The 15,236-nt window shown below is 37.7% G+C and overlaps 1 protein-coding gene and 1 long non-coding RNA gene across 2 annotated transcripts in view; one reads left to right on the plus strand and one right to left on the minus strand.

The window, feature by feature from the left end:
• The window catches only part of LOC306663293, a 47,362-nt gene extending 42,059 nt beyond the window's left edge, over window positions 1-5,303 (minus strand). The window contains exon 1 of the long non-coding RNA XR_013764437.1: window positions 126-5,303. This is a non-coding gene — a long non-coding RNA (uncharacterized lncRNA). The remainder of the gene's footprint in view (window positions 1-125) is intronic.
• The window catches only part of LOC306663227 (uncharacterized protein), a 93,062-nt gene that overhangs the window by 61,629 nt on the left and 16,197 nt on the right, over window positions 1-15,236 (plus strand). The gene's annotated exons all lie outside the window — the stretch shown is intronic.

The following is a 15,236-nucleotide window of genomic DNA, read 5'->3' on the forward strand; positions in this document are numbered from 1 at the left end:
CTAGTCATTTTCAAATACATGTCCTAATTCATACTGGAGAGAAGCATTACAGATGTCCAGTGTTGGAAAGCCTCCATTTTTCCTTCTTGCCTTGACAGACAAATCAATTCATATTGGAGAGAAGCCTTATAAATGTAAGCAACGTGGCAAAGCCTTCACTCAGTCCAGTTACCTTAACTTACATGGACAAATTCATACTGGGGAAAAAATGATGGCTGTTAACAATGTGGTAAATCCTTCATTATCTCTGATTATCTTCACAGACATGAATGATTTATTGAGAGAAGACTTACTAATGTAAGCAATGTTGCAAAGCCTTCACTAGGTCCAGTCACCTTCACACACATGAACAAACTCAAACTGGAGAGAATCGCTTTGAATGTAAGAAATGTGGGACAGCATTCACTAATTTTGCTCACGTTCATAGGCACAAAATAGGTCATACTGGAGAGAAAGTGAATGTAAAGAGTGGGCGAAAGTCTTCAGTAACTAAATCTTACTTTCATATAAATGAACTGTCTCATACTAGAGAGAAACATCACAGATATAAATATGAGACACCCTTCACTAGTTCAAATTGCCTTCAAATTCATTGTGAAGATTAATTGGGGTCCAGCTATAAAGGTGAAGGGGAGAGCAATAAAGAGGCAAGCACACAGGATGACTTCCTTGGAGAAGCCAGTTCAGTTTTATTAACTATTCCAGGGTCATATCAATTACATTAGGTTATATAGTGCAGTTAGCTGTGCGCATATGCAGCTCATATAACTTGCTTGCTTCTCAGAGTTCACTAGTAACAACTCTTTTTATAATAAGGTATTGTCTCTAGGCCTCAAGAACAGAGGAGTTGCAGAGCATTTCTAAACCAAACAGGGGGTCTGTTGTCTTACAGAGATTGCTCAACTCAAGGACATCACTCCTTTGTACTTTCACTAGCCTGAAATCTCTACAACTCCCCTTTTCTGTTTTGTATGGCCTTTTAAATAATTTCTGCTTAAGGAAGGTGGAAGGAGAAAGCAAGAGAGACATTGGGAAAAAGAAGCACAGCATAATAAGGCAAGTGTCAATAAACATCCCCCACTGTAAAGCTGTTTGATCCATGTAAAATTTGGTAGTCATGAGGTTAACCAGTCTAGTAAATCCCAACCTCTATCATCTATTGCACCTTCTTTACAATGTCTTTAAGATGATCCAATTTTTTTGAATGGGATTACTGTTATCAGTTAAGTGGAAACAGCACACATTATGAAATTCCTGGCATCTCTTATGATGTAACAACAGTAGATAATCAATAGCAGCCCTATTTTCAAGAATAGTATGATGGATACAAATTTCAGAAGAATTAACAATTTCTGCTAAGAACAGGGCACTACCAATGAGGATACAACAATAGAGGAATAACACAATAGTGAAAGTAGTTGTGGCATTTTGGGTTAGTTTGGCAGAACCATAACCAAATTTTCTGGGGTACAATTTAAACTCATCTATACTAGCAATTGTTTAGCAGATGTTGTTAAACTCTTTTTATGCACCCAAAGTCACTAGATGATTTGAAGACCAGGGTTTCCTTGGGCCTCTCTTTCTTCCTGGAGGTTCCTTCTTTGAATCAGTGTCCTCTTCATCCAGGATGGAATGGAATTTGGGAATTGAATTGTGAAGCCCTTGATGGCAACTCATGATGATTGGTGGATCTCATACACCTGGCAGGAATCCAAACAGGACTTACAGGAGTAAGAACAGCAGCATATATGCTCTCCTATATGATTGAAGGTACAGGTTCCTGCCAAATGGAATCTGGTGGAACTTGTTATTTTACACAAAACAATGAGTGGTTCCTTAGGGGTAAAGTGTCTGTCCAAGGCAGAGGACCAGTGATGTGTATTATCTTTATTTTGTACATTAAGAGCATTTGTTGTGAACAAGGCAATATCAAGAACATTATTAACATGAGTTAGGCTAGGTTGTCCTTTTTATTTTTGTTTTAAAAGGCTCTTTTTTAGCATGTGATATGCATGTTCAACTAAGGCCTGCCTAGTAGGACTGTGGGGAATTCCATGGGTTAGAATCATATTCCATTGATTTCAAACCTGAGCAAAGGCACTAGAAGTAGAAGGAGGTGCCTTGTCAGTTTTTAAAACAAGGAAGTTTACCCATGGTGGCGACGCAAAGTAGCACATGAGATACAGGCTGAGACCTTCTCTGAACAATGTGCACTGGCCCATGTAGGGCCTGAGGACATATCTGTGGTGACATGTAAGAAGGAATAAGGATGAAAAGGAGGGAAATGAGTTACATCCACCTGCTAAAGGGCATTAGAATGTAAACTTTGAGGGTTTACAGTTTCCCAAGTAGGGTATTGGAAGGGTGTGTAATAAGAGCAATTATTAAAAATGAAAAAGGCCTGTTGAGAAGAAATATAAAAGGTTTTTATTAAAGAGTGAGCATTTTGATGAAAAAAATGGCATATGAAAAGAGATACTGATGTGATTTTATAGCAACATCAGCGTGGGCATTTCCCTTAGTGAGTGGTCCAGGAATCTTGCTATGTATGTGAGCAAGAAATATTGAAGCTGTATGTACCTATAAAAGAGATTGATGACTGGTAAACATGGATAACAAATTAGAGTCCAAATGAGGTGACAAAATTGCAGAGAAAATATGAGGCATCAGTTTTTCTATATACTGAGAATCTGTAATGATGTTTAAGGTGGTGGGAAATGAAAGAGCCAAAATAATTGTATTTAATTCTGCTCCTTGAGGAGGTTTGAGGCAATGTGCAGTAATCAGTCCATTTTTTATCAGTGAATATAGATACTGCACCATGTTGTTTCCTCCATCAGTGTAGACAGTAATCCCACTGGAAAGTGGAATGGGGGAGATTATGGAAGAAGGAGCATGAAAGACTTGACACAAAAGGAAACACATTTATCATGAGTTGCATGGAAAGCAATAGGAGCTAAAAAATCAGTTAAGATATCTTGAGAATATGAAGAAAATTGTAAACCTTGAGAGTGTAAAATCTTTCCATACGTAAGATAAAAGTACATGAATATCTATTCCTGTAAGAGAGAAAATACAATTGTGTACATCTGAGATCAATTGTGCATACATATCAGTATAAAGGAGAAGACTCCTTCCTGAAAAGTAAGAACATATCTACTCTATTATATACAAGTCTTGATTATAAATGGCAACAACTGCAGCGAAGGCATAAGGCTTTCCAGTTAAGATTATTAGATATAAATTGATTATTGGAAGTCTATAAGAACTGTAGATAATTTTTCATTAAGATGCTGAAGAGCAGTGCAGTAATTAACTGGATAAAACTGGTGGGATTATTTTTTTTTACAACTCAAAAAAGTGACAGTGAATCAATAGTTAAGGAAATATAAGGTCAGGCCCAATTTAAATGTCCTAAAAATCGTTGTAAATGAACAAAGGAAAATGTGGAAGGAGAGTCAATTTTGGAATATGGAATGGAATAATGGAGTATTTTGTGTTCTAAATAGTTAATAGGGAGTTGTCATTAAATTTTCTCTGTGGCCACACGGAGGCCAGATTGTAATAGAATGTACTGCTATTTAGTTAAAGTATCTTCTGTAAGTTTTGGCTCAGCAATCAAAATATAATCCATATAATGATATACAAGAATATGTGGAGTAATTTTTGGAAAGGTCGAAGAGCCTTATTTACAAAATGTTGACATAATGTGGGGCTATTTAACATACCTTGAGGAAGAACATTCCACTGATACCTATCAACAGGATTATGATGATTGAAAACAGGAATTGTGAGGGCACATTTTTCTTGATCATCAAGAAAGACAGGAATAGTAATAATTAAAAAAAAAAAAAAGGCCTATTACACATAAGAAAACACCCTGTGGAATTAGATTAATGTTAGGCAATCCACAGTGAAGTGGACCCATAGGGTTATATACATTTATTTCTCTTAAATCTTGTAATAATTTCTATTTCCCTGATACCTTCTTCATAATAAAAATGGGCATATTCCATGGACTAATGTAAGGTCCAATGTGTCTGTCCAATTGAAACTGTTCCTGAATGAGGGCCTCTGCAGCTGCCACAGTCTCCTTAGACAATGGCCATTGTTCTCCCCAGACAGGACTGGTGACCTTCCATTTTAATGGAAAGGTGGTCAAACCCTCAGAGGTCCCTATTAAAAAGGTGATTCCATAGACATTCGTAACTTGTGCAAGATGTCTCTGCCCCATATAGGAAAGGGAACTGCCATAATGTATGGTTGAATATCAATAATAACTTGCTTGCCATTGGTTAGAAGGGGTGGAGCATTGCAGCCATAGAGAGCTCTTAAACACATGTTTATTATTGCCTCCTATGCCCCAAACCGGGGTGGCCCTTTGTAAGGGCCATGCATGAGATCACATTGAGAGGGGTGTAACTGTAACATCAGTACTGGTGTCCAGCAACCCTGTGATTGACAGCCCATTTAAACAAAGGGCTAACTTTGGTCTATTTTCAGTAATAGGTAAACATGCTCCAATAACAATGCAACCAAACCCTGCATTCGCTCTTTCATTTAGGGGTTGTTGTGCAGTAATACAAGGCATGACAATTGAGCTATGGAGGATCCTTTGGGGAGATATAAGGGTATATGAGACCACACTGTAATATATATTACACCAGTATAATCAAAATCAATTACTCCAGGAATTACAAATTTTTCTTTTTTACTACTGTGTGAGCAGGGCAAAATTAAACCAAAGGTACCTTTAGGTAGAGCTCCTTGAATTTGCGTAGCAATTTTAAATACTACCTCAGGGAACCATACTTGAGCATCCTCAGTAGTAATCAAACCTATTTCTGTGCTCCCTCTAGTGGCATGAAAGAATCTATGAATGAGCTTTTGTTTGAATTGGAAACATTTGTGAAGGAGACATCTGTGTATATAGGTAAAAAGGGTTCCTCCCCCTTTGGCCCTGGGTTGGGAGATAACCCATAATTGAGTTTCCCAACATGTCTGTTTTAGATCTGAATTGCTTAGCCCAATGAAATCTTTTATGACAGATTGAATATGTCTCGGCTACTTTTGTGGCCGTTTTTTTTAATCTTACAGTCCTTTTGAAGATGACAAGGCTTTTTACAATTGTAACAGATTTTATCAGGAGGCATTAAAACAGCAGCCAGTAAAGCCACTTTATGAGTGCCACTTCCAACATTCTGACATTCCTTTATTAAATCAGAAAGTGTACTATCCACTTCATGGTAAATAGATTTCATTACTTCCAGTTGTTTGGTCAGACTATTGGTAGTCTCCAAATTGTCTACAGCGCCAGCTGTAAAGGTTAATTGGGGTCCAGCGAAAAAGGTAAAGGGGAGAGCAATAAAGAGGCAAGCACACAGAATGGTGAACAGCAAGAAATTCCTTCTGTGGGAAACCCAGTTTTCTTTTATTATCTTTTCTAGGGCCATATCAAATTACACTAGGGTACACAGTGTGGTTAGCTTTGCGCAAGTGCAAATCACATAATTTGCTTGCCTCTCAGAGTCCACTAATACCAAATGTTGTTATATTAATATAATGTCTCCAGACCTCAGGACAGAGGAGCTGCAGAGCATTTTTTTTTTTAAATTAAAAATCATAAGTTTACATAGGGCAATGTTGTTTGATTCCTTCTGTTATTTTTTACCTTCCCTCACTCCTCCCACCCCTCTTCTCCCTCTATACAGCCCTTCCTTCCTCCATTCTTACCACCCTCCTTATCCCTAAACCTAATCCTACCCTAACCCTAACCCTAAACCTAACCCTAACCCTAACGGTAACCCCTCCTACCACCCATTATATGTCCTCATCTTCTTATCAGTGAGATCATTTGTCCTTTAGTTTTTTGACATTGGCTTATCTCACTTAGCATGATATTTTCCAGTTTCATCCATTTGCCTGCAAATGCCATAATTTTATCATTCTTCATGGTGGAGTAATATTCCATTATATATATATGCCACAGTTTCTTTATCCATTCATCAACTGAAGGGCATCTCGGTTGGTTCCACAATCTGGCTATGGTGAATTGAACAGCTGTGAACATTGATGTGGCTGTATCTCTGTAGTATGCTGGTTTTAAGTCCTTTGGGTATAGGCCAAGGAGTGGGATAGCTGGGTCAAATGGTGGTTCCATTCCAAGCTTTCTGAGGAATCTCCATATTGCTTTCCAGAGTGGCTGCACTAATTTGCAACCCCACCAGCAATGTCTGAGTGTACTTTTTTCCCCACATCCTCGCCAACACCTATTGTTGCTTGTGTTCTTGATAATCGCCATTCTAATTGGGGTGAGATGAAATCTTCAGGTAGTTTTGATTTGCATTTCTCTTATTACTAGAGATGTTGAACATTTTTTCATATATCTGCTAATTGCTTGTACATCTTCTTCTGTGAAGTGTCTGTTCATTTCCTTAGCCCATTTGTTGATTGGGTTATTTGTATTCTTGGGGTAGAGTTTTTTGAGTTCTTTATAGATTCTGGAAATTAGGGCTCTATCTGAAGTATGAGTGGCAAAGATATTCTCCCACTCTGTAGGCTCTGTCTCACATTACTGATAGTTTCCTTTGCTGAGAGAAAGCTTTTTAGTTTGAATCTGTCCCAGTTGTTGATTCTTGCTTTTATTTCTTGTGCTATGGGAGTTCTGTTAAGGAAGTCTGATCCTAAGCCAACAAGTTGAAGGTTTGGACCTACTTTTTCTTCTATACTCTGCAGGGTCTCTGGTCTGATTCCTAGGTCCTTGATCCATTCTGAGTAGAGTTTTGTGCAGGGTGAGAGATAGGGGTTTAATTTCATTCTGTTGCATATGGATTTCCAGTTTTCCCAGCACCATTTGTTGAAGAGGCTATCTTTTCTCCATTGCATATTTTTGGCACCTTTGTCTAGTATGAGAAAATGGTATTTATTTGGGTTTGTGTCCATGTCCTCTATTCTGTACCATTGAGCTACCTGTCTATTTTGGTACCAATACCATGCCATTTTTGTTACTATTGCTTTGTAATAGAGTTGAAGATCTGGTATTGAGATACCCCCTGCTTCGCTCTTTCTACTGAGGATTGCTTTAGCTATTCTGGGTTTCTTATTCTTCCAGATGAATTTCATGATTGCTTGCTCTATTTCTATAAGGTACATCATTGGGATTTTAATTGGAATTGATTTGAATCTGTATAGCACTTTTGTTAGTATGGCCATTTTGACAATATTAATTCTGCCTATCCAAGAACATGGGAGATCTTTCCATCTTCTAAGGTTTTCTTTAATTTCATTCTTTAGTGTTCTGTAGTTCTCATTGTAGAGGTCTTTCACCTCTTTTGAGATTGAGTCTCAAGTATTTTTTTTTTTTTTTTTTGATGCTATTGTGAATGGGGTAGTTTTCCTAATTTCTCTTTCTGAAGATTCATCACTTATGTATAAGAATGCATTGGATTTATGAGCATTGATCTTGTAAGCTGCTACATTGCTGAATTCACTTATTAGTTCTAAGAGTTTTCTGGTGGAATTTCCAGGTTCCTCTAAATATATAATCATGTCATCAGTGAACAGGGATAGTTTGAGTTCTTCTTTTCCAATTCGAATCCCTTTAATTTCTTTGGTTTGTCTAATTGCTCTGGCTGAAGTCTCAAGAACGATGTTGAATAGAAGTGGTGAAAGAGGACATCCCTGCCTTGTTCCAGTTTTTAGGGGGAATGCTTTCAGTTGTTCACCACTTAGAATGATATTGGCCATGGGCTTAGCGTAGATGGCCTTTACAATGTTAAGGAATGTTCCCACTACCCCAATTTTTTCTAGTGTTTTGAGCATGAAGGGATGCTGTATTTTATCGAATGCTTTTTCTGCATCTATTGAAATAATCATGTGATTCTTAACTTTTAGTCTGTTGATATGCTGAATGACATTTATTGATTTCCGGATGTTGAACCAACCTTGCATCCCTGGGATAAAACCCACTTGATCGTGGTGCACTATCTTTTTAATATATTTTTGTGTGCGATTTGCTGAAATTTTGTTGAGAATTTTTGCGTCAATGTTCATTAAGGATATTGGTCTGAAATTTTATTTCCTCGATATGTCTCTGTGTGGTTTAGGTATCAGTGTGATATTGGCTTCATAGAATGAGTTTGGGAGGGTTCTCTCCTCTTCTATTTTATGAAATAGTTTGAGAAGTATTGGAATGAGCTCTTCTTTATAGGTTTTGTAGAACTGAGCTGAGAACCCATTTGGTCCTGGACTTTTCTTTGTTGGTAGGCTTTTGATGACCTCTTCTATTGCTTTGCTTGAAATTGATTTATTTAAGTTGTGTATGTCCTCCTCGTTCAGTTTAGGTAATTCGTATGTCTCTAGAAACCTGTTGATGTCTTCGAGGTTTTCTGTTTTGTTGGAGTATAGATTTTCAAAATAGCTTCTAATTATGTTTTGTATTTCACACGTGTCTGTTGTGATATTTCCTTGTTCATCCCGAATTTTAGTAATTTGCGTTTTCTCCCTCTTTCTCTTTGTTAGTGTGGCTAAGGGTTTATCAATTTTGTTTATTTTTTCAAGGAACCAACTATTTATTTTGTTAATTTTTCCAATTGTTTCTTTTGTTTCAATGTCGTTGATTTCGGCTCTGATTTTGACTATTTCCTGTCTTCTACTACTTTTGGTGTTGGTCTGCTCTTCTTTTTCTAGGGCTTTGAGCTGTAGTGTTAAGTCGTTTATTTGTTGCTTTCTACTTCTTTTGTTGAATGCGCCCATGAAATAAATCTTCCTCTAAGTACTGCTTTCATAGTGTCCCAGAGATTTTGATATGATGTGTCTTTCTTCTCATTTACCTCTAAGAATTTTTTAATTTCCCTCCTGATGTCTTCTGTTATCCATTCATCATATAATAGTGTATTATTTAATCTCCAAGTATTGGAGAAGTTTCTGTTTTTTATTCTGTCATTTATTTCTAATTTCAATCCATTATGATCTGATAGAGTACAAGGTAGTGTATCTATCTTCTTGTATTTGCTAACAGTAGCTTTGTGGCATAAAACATGGTCTATTTTAGAGAAGGATCCATGTGCTGCTGAGAAGAAGGTGTATTCTTTCTTTGTTGGATGGTATATTCTATATAAGTCTGTTAAGTCTAAATTGTTGATTGTGTTATTGAGATCTATGGTTTCTTTATTCAATTTTTGTTTGGACGATCTATCCAGCAGTGAGAGAGGTGTGTTAAAATTGCCTAGTATTATTGTGTTGTGGTCTATTTGATTTTTGGAATTGAGAAGGATTTGTTTGAGTGCATGGATGAGCTAATGTTCGGGGCATAGATATTTATGATTGTTATGTCTTGCTGATTTATGCTTCCCTTAAGCAGTATGTAATGTCCTTCTTTATCCCTTCTGACTAGTTTTGGCTTGAAGTCCACATTATCTGAAATGAGGATGGATACTCCAGCTTTTTTGCTGTGTCTGTGTGCATGGTTTGTTTTTTCCCATCCTTTCACCTTTAGTCTATGGGTATCTCTTTCTATGAGATGAGTCTCTTGCAGGCAGCATATTGTTGGATTTTTCTTTTTAATCTAATCTGCCAGTCTATGTCTTTTGAATGATGAGTTTTGGACATTAACATTCAGGGTTATTATTGTGATATGATTTGTATTCCCAGTCATTTGACTCAGTTTTGTTTTTTGACATGATTTGGTTTCTCCTTTATTTGGCTATTCCTTTAGGCTAGTTCCTCCCGTTGCTGATTTGCATCAATGTTTTTCATCTCTTCCTCATGGGATATTTTGCTGAGAATGTTCTGTAATGCTGGCTTTCTTTCTGTAAATTCCTTTAGCTTTTGTTTATCATGGAAGGATCTTATTTCATCATCAAATCTGAAAGTAAGTTTTGCTGGGTATAAGATTCTTGGTTGGCTTCCGTTCACTTTCAGGGCTTGGTAAATGTTTTTCCAGGCCCATCTAGCTTTTAGGGTCTGGATTGAAAAATCTGCTGATATTCTTATTGGTTTCCTCCGGAATGTAATTTGATTCTTTTCTCTCGCGGCCTTTAAAATTCTGTCTTATTTTGTATGTTAGGTATTTTCATTATAATGTGCCTTGGTGTGGGTCTGTTGTAATTTTGTATATTTGGAGTCCTATGAGCCTCTTGTACTTGGTTTTCCATATCATTCTTCAGATTTGGGAAATTTTCTGATATTATTTCAATGAATAGATTGTTCATTCCTTTGGGTTGTTTCTCTAAGCCTTCCTCAATCCCAATAATTCTTAAATTTGGCCTTTTCATGATATCCCATAATTCTTGTAGATTCTGTTCATGATTTCTTACCATCTTTTCTGTTTGGTCAACTTTGTTTTCAAGATTAAATATTTTATCTTCAGTGTCTGAGGTTCTGTCTTCCAGGTGTTCTATCCTATTGGTCATGCTTTCTATGGAGTTTTTAACTTGGTTTATTTTTTCCTTCATTTCAAGGATTTCTGTTTGTTTGTTTGTTCGTTTTCAGTATCTCTAACTCTTTATTGAAATGATCTCTTGCTTCCCGTATTTGCTCCTTTAACTGTTGATTGGTGCAATCATTTAATGCCTGCATTTGCTCTTTCATCTCCTCCTTCAATGCCTGCATTTGCTCTTTCATCTCATTTGCTTCCCTGATTGTTTTAATTATGTACATTCTGAACTCCCTTTCTGACATTTCTTCTATTGTGGTGTCACTGGGTTTTATTGATATAGTATCTAGGTTTGTTTGGGACATTTTCTTCCCTTGTTTTCTCATATTGGTCAGATGTCAGTGGGACTCTGTGATATTGCAGATTTCCTCTATTGGCTTATAGTGTCCCTGTAGATTTCCAGTGTATAACCACCCAGCCTTCAGTAGCTTGAAGTCTTGGAGTAAGTTGATAATGCAGTCCTTCTGAAGAAAGCTGCCCCTAGCCTGCTACTGGTTCCAGGGAGAAAGACCTGGAGAGGTCTCTGGCTGCCCTACCCTGGTCCCAGAGGCTGCTTGTGGGTCGGAGGTCTCTGCTGACTTGGGGACTTGTGGCTGGCTCTGTGTAGAAAGGCTCTCACTGGGTGGTCTGCTCTGAGAAGCTAGCCTAGAAAGGCACCTCCTGCCAGAGGGATCCGGGCTGCTTGGGGAAGTCCCTGACTGCCCTGTCCTGGTCTCTGAAGCAACCTGTGGGCGGGCCGGAGCTCGCCGTGCACTGGCTCAGGGACTTGGTTCTGTGCAGAAAGGCTGTCACTGGGGGGCCTGCTCCGAGAAGCTGGAGAATCTGGCCCTGTGGGAGGAACCCACTGCCGGAGTGCTCAGGGCTGCCTGGGGGAAATTCTAGCTGCTCTCCCCTACTCTAATAAGCCGCCTGAATCCGGGCCTGCCGCCCGGGCTGAGCTTCACCGGGTGGGGGAGACTCACCCTGTGGTTCTATTTTAGTTTGAATCTCTCAATGCCTCCCCTTCTTGAATCCTGGGTTCTGGAGCGACTGGAGATGCAGTCACCCTCTAGTCTGCCATCTTGGATCACCGAGCATTTCTAACTCATTCAAACTGGGTGCGTATTGTGTCCTGAGCAGTTTGCACAGCTCAAGGACAACACTCATCTGTATATTCACTAGCCTGAAATCCCTACAATACATACATCATACTGAAGAGAAAGCCTTTGAATGTCAGAAATGTGATAACATCTTCACTAGGTCTGCTTACCTCACTGACATGAAAAATGCATAGTGGAGAGAAGCCCTGTGAACACAAACAATGTGTGAAAGCCTTCACTTGTCACAGTTACATTCTGAAACAAAAAACTCATACTTGAGTGACACCCTATTAATAAAGAGAAGGAAATGCCATCCATTATTGCAATTCCCTTTTAAACCTGAAAGTAGTTCTATTGGAGAAAAGCCCATTGAATGCAAAAAAATAACAAATCATCTAATATTTTTTCACCTTCAAATACATAAAAGGACTTGTGAAAAGTTGAGTTGAAGGAAGGAAGAAATATACATATATGTGTGTGTATATATAAAATCATTGAGTGTTCTCTATAGTCTTCAAAGCATTTCACTCACTGGGGAATACAAAGCCTGAATGTGTGATGTTTCATTTTCCTTTCTATGCATGAAGTGACTTGTGAATGTGAGGTTTATGGGAAAGCTTCCAGTTTTCCCAGTTCCTTTGAGAGACACAAAAAGTGTTCACAAAGGTAAAAAACCTTATGCAATAATAAATATTATACAGGATTCCAGTGTTCCAGTTCTCTTCATGTACTACCCAGATTTCCATTGCTGTGTCAGAACATATGATAAATCAACCTATGGGAGGAAAGACGATCATGCGATCCTCTCCAAAACTGGGTGGCTCTTTGGGGTGGTCTGAGGTCACTTACACCATCATGGTGAATGAACAGAGAAGGGCAGTCCACTTGATGGCAGCAGCAAGAGGATAAAGAGAGAGAGGAACAGGCTAGCAACCAGAAACCTGATGGCTGTTTTGTTTAAGATCACTGTTTTCATGTCATCTTAGTACAACAGGTCTCAATAAATTAGGTAGATATGAATGTGACCTGTGGTCTGAAAGTTGTTACAATAAGTAATCTAAATGCCATGCAGCTATGTCTGAGTTAAAATACTGAATGTTTCACTATCATGAGGTCGGATTTACCCATTCTGACTTTTTAAATTTGTAAAAACATACATTCTTTCTATTGTTACATGTGTCCTCTTCCATGTTAAAAAATGTTAAGAGGGAGCATATGGTTCTAGAATTTGTGCAATAAGATTTTTTAAATTATTGTTCTAAGACAAACCCTTTCACTTTTGCTCATTTCCTTGATTTTCATTACAGATAAATTGTACTGAGCTTTCTGATTGGTATATATGGGTTTCAATGCAAATTGTATAATAAAGATATGTTTTTGATGAGGAACTCATTAAAAGCATGAAAGTGTGACTTGTTAGAAATAAATGACCAATTCAGGATTGTTCATAGTGTGGATGTAAAAATCAAATAAAGCAGCAGGGAAGCGGTAAGTAATAGAGGTGTAAAGGATTTGCAAGGTGAGTGTGTGTGGTAAGGACAATTGAAATTGATGATCACAGTGATGTTATAATGTGGTAGAATAAAAATCTCAATGGACTTTGAATGGGCAGAAGGCAGTATGGGTCATAACTGCTGCATAAGAAGCAAATTGTAGGTCTAAACAAGTCATAATACTTCAGAGGAAGCTTCAAAGCATTCATGTAACAATTTTATAAGAGGAATTTTGTGAGTATCCACATTGACTCTAAGTAATGTGAAATCTTTTCAAATTTTTTTCTAAATATTGAGCATTGATATTTCACACAAATCAGAATCTAATTCACTATATTAAAGTGACAAAGTTTCTTAAAATTTTGACCTAGTATTAGGGAAAAACAGTTGGAAGACATTTTCTAGTTAATGTGTGTGTGTGTATATATATATATATATATATTTTTTTTTTTTTTTTTTCCAACTCTGAAACCAGTTTCTTAGAATGTTCAGCCATGTTCTGGACTGCAGTTTTACTCTTTGGAGAATTATATTCCTCCAGTGTAACCTGATTGATTTTTCTGGATGTCTCTGCTTGTTCAGGGTAATGAGAAGTCTATGCATTTTCATTTTTTTCTGAGTCATGTATGCCCCTATTCATAGCACTGATTTTCTTACTCTTACATACCTCATAAACTTGGGCACATATGCTTGTAGTATCTAATTAAATTTAAATAACTTCATCTGATTTAAATCCCAGGTTATCTCAGTGACCTCCATGTCAGGAAAATCAACCATAGTACAGAAAGCTTTTCTTCACCTTTGATACTTGACCTAGGAAAACCAGAATTTTGTGTTTTGTCAAGATGACTTCTTTTTGTCTGTGCTGACTTTATGTGATTTTCTATGTTGTAGAAATCCAAGACCTGAAAAAATAAAGCTCAGGGTTTTTTGTTTTCATTTGATACTGTCTCTGATTGAATATGATTTCACAGTGATCATCACAGTGTTTGTGTGTTGGTTTGTTTTTCACTTTTGAGATAGGGTCGACCAAGTTTCCCAGACTGGACTAGCATATTGCTAAGTGCCTGAGACTGGCTTTTAACCTGTGATCCTCATGCCTCAGTCTCCCAAGTTGCTGGAATTACAGGCCTGTGCCACCACACCCAACTTCAATTCTGTTTTAATCAAATGCTTTAAACCTGTTTCAACATCTTTGGCAGGCCTCCCCAGGATCAGAGTTCTAAATTAAATTCCTTCAAACTGAAAGTAAATTTTGGATACTTCAAAGAACCCCAGAACTTTTCACATGTTATTTTACAAAAAGGAGATATTAAGCTCTTCAGGCTAATTTGCAATGTTGAATTCTATGGGAACATTGACAATTAACAATAATTCTAAATTCTTGAAAAGTTATATTGGTATGGGTGTCATTGTATGTTAGCATATGGAATTTGTAATTGTCCTGATATGATTCCATCAGTCATGATTTGGGTTATCTTAAAATGCTGTCTGAAATAATTGAATTTTTCAGTTACTAAAATTTCAAGAGATTTTTAACCATATGTATTCTAAGTCCTTGTTACCCATAAACAATGACTATTTTGACTTTTCTCTAAGCTTCACAGTTGGATGCACTTTTTATGACCTTGGAGGGATTATGCCTTCCATGCGGGCCCCATGAGGGCACTGCTACACAAGTTAGAGCCTGTTTCCACTTAAATTTTTGAATAAATTTTTTAAATGTCCCTTTAGATTTTCTCTGTGACCCACTGTTTATTGAAATGTCTTATTCAGTCTCTCTGTATGTCTACATTTTGTTCTTGTTGTTGTTGTTTTGGTTTGGATCTGGAAAGCATGGTCCCAGTGCAGTGGGGCTGGGTTTGGGTTCTTTCAGGAATGCCTGGGTCATGAGGGCTCCGACCTCATCTGTGGTTAGTCCCCTGCTGTCTAAACAGATCACAGGAGGAGGGACTGAGCAGAGGGAGAAGGTCAGTCGTGGTGTGCCTTGGAGCCTCTTTTCCCTTCCTGTCTGTTTTCCTGCTGCCATGAGCTCAGCAGTGTACCTCCACCACGTCCTGCCATGCTATTTCTGCCTTGGAGCTAGCCAACCATGGACCAAACTTCTGAAACCATGAGCCAAAATAACCCTTTCCTCTTTTAAGATTTTCTTGACAGGTATTTTATTCATAGCAGTGAAAAGCTTACTAACACAGTGATTGACTTCTTTATTTAATTGTGATCAGGAAA

Source organism: Sciurus vulgaris, assembly GCF_902686455.1.
Source record: "Sciurus vulgaris genome assembly, chromosome: 6".
In the NCBI taxonomy this organism is placed as follows: Eukaryota; Metazoa; Chordata; class Mammalia; order Rodentia; family Sciuridae; genus Sciurus; species Sciurus vulgaris.